Source organism: Lygodium microphyllum, chromosome 21 (assembly GCF_053477565.2).
Source record: "Lygodium microphyllum isolate KBCC chromosome 21, Lygodium_microphyllum_v1.1.10, whole genome shotgun sequence".
Lineage (NCBI taxonomy): Eukaryota > Viridiplantae > Streptophyta > Polypodiopsida > Schizaeales > Lygodiaceae > Lygodium > Lygodium microphyllum.
Genome location: NC_141155.1, coordinates 103,917,783 through 103,923,782, shown reverse-complemented (window position 1 = coordinate 103,923,782; position 6,000 = coordinate 103,917,783).

The window sequence follows — 6,000 nt, the reverse complement described above, 5'->3', positions numbered from 1 at the left end:
TTTGATTTTGTGAAAAGAATGAAGGATTGGAACACTATGGCTTGCCATGTTTACAATCCACACATATAGGAGGTGCAAACAATAGTTGTTGGGGATTTTAAGGTAGAGGATGCAGAGGCCCGAACTTTGTTTTGGGAATTAGTCAATAGGGTCATGGAGAAGGAAGGTTATGGGAAAGTAAACTTTAGAGGATTTATGGTGGTCTTGATGAGGCTCAAGCCAACCGGCATGCAATGTGGAGCATTTTCAATGGTGATCCCAACAAGATTATTCCTGAGAGAGAAATGTTATATTCCTTCCATTGGGAGTAAAGTCTCTAGCATCATGCCAAAAAGTGCATTCCTGCCCACAATCAAGAAGAGTTCAAATTAAAGTGTAGACTTTGGAAAAATGCTCCCTCAGAGCAAGCTATTGAGTTTGAAATGCAGGCTTTGAGGCATTGGTTGAAAGATGGCCATGCAAATAATTTGCAATTTCCAATGCTAAAAACTTGGCTCGTGTGGTGGCATGTAAGATTTGGGCATGGGGGTGAACATGTGATCGAGGTAATACAGAACTAAGATCCAGAAACTTCAATGGTATCGCTCTTGGTTTTTCATATCCGTTTAACCTTTTGACTATCCTGGTGTAGGCACTCAACAACAGTGATGACAAATACCTTATTCCACATAAAAATCTTTCAAAGTTAGTGCATGGAGTTGGCTAGCCTCCCATGATGGTGTTAAATATGTCACTCTTTACAATGCATGCAGAGAAATTATGCCTTGGAATGGTCTTTGTTGTTGCGAGGAAGTAATTTAGGCATTATATTCTCTATGAGAAGGTAGTATTCGTTACAATGATGAAAGGACTCAAATTGTTGCTAAACAAGTTGCAGCCGCCTGACCGTTTAGCAAAGTGGTTAATCACTTTGTAGGAGTTCGATTATGAGATTAGGAGCAAGCCACCGAAGCTGCAAGGTATTGTGGAATGTCTTGTGGATTTTGGGGAGCCAAAGGAAATTCCGGGTAAGGGAAGTGATATTGAAGGTCTATTTAGAATTGATATAGCTCCATCCCTTCCTGGTATGAAGTATAACACATTGTTTTTCTATAGGAGGAATTGGGGTTGCTTTATCAAAGTCTGAAAAGAGAAAGATCAAGCAACAAGCATTACGCTTGGACATCCTCTCCTTCTCCTCTGAAAGGCTAGTAACCTCTGATTGAGCCTCTTCAAAGAAGATATCTCATCTCTTTGGGTGGCAACCAGTTGGGTTTGTTGTTCCATCTGCTTAAACAAATCTGCTAGGGTATCCTTAGCAGAAGCTAACTCGGATGTTGCCTTATGCAACTGGTCCTTAGACTACATGAGCTCTTCATAAAAGGACGTGTATAGCTGTTGAACACAGGCTGTCACTGACAATTCAATGGAACTCTGAATACCTTTACAGAGGAAAGGAATTGCATCCCCCGAGACTAGACTGTTCAGTGAGGGAACTGATATGGCCAATGAACCTTCTTGATGTGCTCTGAACAGGTTATTAGAAGCGAGATACCCAGGGAGATCACTGCCAGAGGTAGCAAGAATGGGCACTGAAGGAAGTACTGAAGGAGCTTTATCCGCTACCCGCTTCAAGCGTTTGCGCTGGATGACCAGGGGAGGCGGAGAATCATCATCCTCTATATCAATGGGTTTTGACTCATCTGAAGGTGGAGGAGGAGGTACTAGATCTGATGGAGGAGGTGGAGGCACACTCTTCTGTAAACCTGAGTAGGTCAAGAAGGCAGACAAGTATGATCCATATGTGACATTGGTAACATTACCCCTGGTGACTTTGACGAAATGTTGATCCATTTTAGTGAGGAGGTAAGTGCTCCAATCAATAGTGACTCCTTTCAACACCATCCTTGAAGCTGTGAAAAGCTCTTTGGACAAGTACTGGGATGGCGTTTTGGGAGGCATAAACCTGTCCTGGAGAAACTGACAGACCATCTTCCATACAGGATCAATGATCATAGAAAAGGAAACTCCTGAAGAGTTGAGCACCTTCTTAACATCCAGCATTTCCCTTGTCTTCTTTTGTAACAGCTTCAGAATCTCTTCATTAAGAAAAGCTGACGAGTGGTAACAAAAGGTTCACCTTTGAAGGGAAGAGACAGAGCCTTCCCTAAGCCTCGAGGTGTCAAAGTCATAGAAATTCCCTAGACTAGTCCTGACTTCTTGCTGTAGGAGGCCAGAAACTCATCACATAACGACGGATCCTCAGGAAGCAATGGAAAGGAAGTAGCCACAAAAGCAGCGAGTCCCGCCTTCGTGAGAGGCTCAAAAGTGAGTAGGGAAGAGTAATCCCTACTAACTAGTGGGACGTACTAGATAGGAGGAGCGTGAGAAGGCACCATTCAGATGGTTACACACACACCACAAACACAGACAATCAAGGAGAATGCCTGCAAAGCAACAGACAAAAAACCAAGGATAAGAGAACAACCAAAACAATAAAACGTGACTCGAACAACTAACCCCAAGCAAACCACAACCTAGAAAAAAATTCAACATGACCTTGAGACATATGTGACTGAAAGCTTCATGCGATGCATCATACAAACACCCGAATCCCCGTATCAGGCAATAAAAGAAAAAACTACACACCGTACCCTTAATCGTAACAAAGAAGCGGAACCAAAACATCACAACAACCTACACACATCAAGACCACAACTTTGATAAACCAGTGTTTGACCATGGAAATAACTCCAATGACTGTGCATACCTATCCCACGAAACGGGTTCGTTAAAAAGGGGAATTAAGTGCAGTGAGGGGGAATTAATTTAATGAAGGGTTCATTTTAATAAATTATTAAGAAATGGGTGAAGTTTTATTAAGTGATAAACCTTAGCAAGAAAACTACGGTTCCTTCTTAAAAAGTTAATTACCAATTATTAGGTGAAAACGGTGCTTTAATTCGAATCCCGGACTTCGATACCTGGACTGGGTCTCTAAATGTAAGTTCATTGATTACAAATTAAGGTGATGTGGAGCGCTTTTTTGCCAGCGTGTGCTCTTGTGACGGCTGGTTCAGTTTAATTAAAAAGTATTAAAGTACATCTGTAGCGCACTTAGTGCGTGCGAAGTGAACGGCGGGTTTATTTTTATTAAAAAAAATGATGTGTTTAGCGTGAATGCGCATGCCATGGTGGTGTTTAGGTGCATTTTTTTAAATTATGTGGGTGTTTATTTGTTTGGGTTTTTTTTCTTGTTTGTTTTTTTATTTTTATATTAACCGTGGGTTTGGGATAGCTGAAAAAAATAACAAATAAAAAGGAAAATACCTGGTAGTGGATGTATGGAAATGCAAAGAATGTGCTCTCCTCAATCCAAAAATATCTGGATGTTTTCTCTAGATGTTTAGTTGGTGTGTAGAATGAAAAAGAATGTTTTTATTATTTTTTTGTATTTTTAAGGAATTTAGGTGGAAAATAAAATATTATGATAGCTTAGAAAAATATGCCAAAAATAAATAAAAATATTAAGGAAAGTGTTAGGAATTTTTTTGAAAATTAATTTGGAATTTTTAAGCATTTTTAATGAATTTTTCAAAATTTTTTGGGTATTTTTAAAAAGATTTTGGAATTTTAAAATGGGCAAAAATATTTTTTCTATAATTTACAGGTTGAGAAAAATATGGCCATGGGTTGCAGAAATAATAGGAATTGTTCTAGATTTTTCTAGAAGTTTTTCAGAATTTTAAGTGTTTTTAAATGATTTTTTTTATTTTGCAATGTTTTTTTGTTTTAATTTTAAAAGGGTTGGCGGGTGTGTGAATTAAAAATCGGGGAATATACCCAGAAAGAAGCTGCGTGTCAGCTGCGTGGCAGCAACCGACGATCAAAGGCCCGCATCCGCGCATGATCAATAACGAACAATCACCCACATGCGCGTACACACCCGCGCGCGTGTCGAAAGACGGAAAAGGTTATCAGCGTGTTTGGGGGGGACAGTGGCTGAGGAAGGGGTTCTGCGGTTCAGTGGGTGAACAGTGTGTTAGGAAGGGGGACGGTGGGTTCGACTGGTGGGGTTTCCGCGTGGGAATAGGGATTTGGGAAGGGGTACGGCGGAGGTGGGTGTATGTGTGATGGGATGGGGGGCTTGCAGAGGGTAGTGGGGTGGGTGTGCTTAGTGGGGGTGTGAAGGGGGGCTTGTATGGGGTGGGGGAGGTGGGTGTGCTGGGGGATGTGAATGGGGGTTAGTGGGGGGGTGGGTTATGGGGGCTGGGAAGGGGGGTTAGTGGGGGGGTGGGGGGAAAAGGGAGTTTGAATGGGGTGGGAAGGCGGGTACGTGGTAGGGCGGAGGTGAAGGAGGGCGCTACAGTCGTGGACAGGCGGCCTGGAGGTCAACGAGGCGGCGCAGCGACGACCAGGAGGCGGCAGGCGCTGCAACGAAGCCGCGGGCGGCACTGCGATGGCGGGCGTCCAGGAGGTGGAGCGAGGGCAGGAGGGCGGCGGGCGACTGCGTGAAGGGCCATAGGGCAGCCGACCAGGAGGCGGGCCGGGCGGCACTGCAGGGCTATAGGGCGGCCGACCAGGAGGCGGGCCGGGCAGCGCTGCAGGGCTACGCCAAGGAGGACGAGGGGAAGAGGGAGAGGAAGGAGGGGAAGGAGAGGGAAGGAGCTGCAGGGTGGGAGAGGAAGAAGGGAGAAGAAAGAGAGGAGGGAGCATGGCGGGGAGGAAGGAGGAGAGAAGGAGGAGAAGAGAAGGAGGGGAGAAAAAGGGAGGAGAAGGGAAAGAGAGGGAGAAGAAGGAGGACGGGGAGGAGGATGGAACAGAGGAGGAGGAGGGGAGAGAAGGAGATGGAGATGGAGGGAGGGAGGGAGGACACGTAGAGGGAGCAGGAGAGGGACAGAGGGAGGGAAGGCAGTTGGGATGGGGAGGGGTCAGGGAGAGAGAAGGTGGGGAGGGTAAGGGGATAGGGAAGGGTGGGAAAGGGCAGGGCCCATGGGGGGTGCCCATAGGGGGATGGGGGTGGAAATGGGCAGGGGCCCATGGGAAGGGGGGGCATAGGGAAGGGCAAGGCCCACGGGGGGTGCCCATAAGGGGATGGGGTAAGGGTTAGTGGGTAGGATGCCCACAAAGGAGACGTACCCCCCTCGTCCCGCGCGCGTGCGCGGGGCGGGGGTAAAAAAATTTACCCTGACGGGAGTGAAAGGGCGCCCGGATACGGGGATGAGGCACGCGGATGCGATCGGGGCGCGTTAAGACGTGTAAAATTGAAAAAGGGCGCGTTCACGTGCGGGACGGGCGCGTAAAAACACATAAAAATAAAGAAAAATTAATAACTCCCAATCCGGACGTCAAAACAAAATGGCATAAAAACAAAAAGTGGGCAAGACAGCAGGGGGAAGATAGGGAAAATACGCAACAGGAGTTCCGGGTGGGGGGGTAAAGGGCAGTTACGTGCAAAAATCACAAAAACGTATCAAAAAACGCAATTAAAAATTAATATCAGAAACTCCGTGCATCGGAACGAGGTGTAGAAAAAAGGAAAACTATGTAGAAAGACGTGCGCGACAATCCTATCACATCAGAACATAGGTCCGACTGAGATAAGATGCGTTCACATGGGAAAAATCCAAAAAAACCCGAAAATGGGATCGGAAATTAATATTGGCCGAACCATTCGCCGGAATGACATGTAGTAAGAAGGAAAAATCTCCGCAGGAAGGAGTGGCACAGGGTTGTCATGTTAAACCGCAGTTCCGGTGGAAGTAGGAGGGGTTCATATGCAAAAGACACCAAAAATATGCCCGAAAACTCATTTAAAAATTAATAATAAAAAATCTAGAAGGCGAAAGAGGGTGGAGAAAAAAGGAAAAAGATGGGGGAAGGCACAGGGGACATGGCTATCAAATCAAATTGGAATTCCAATGCAAACAGGGCAGGTTCACATGGAAAAATGTCAAAAAGACGCACAAAAAAGTCTTAAAAAATCGAAAAATTTTAATGGACAAACCGTGCATTGGAATG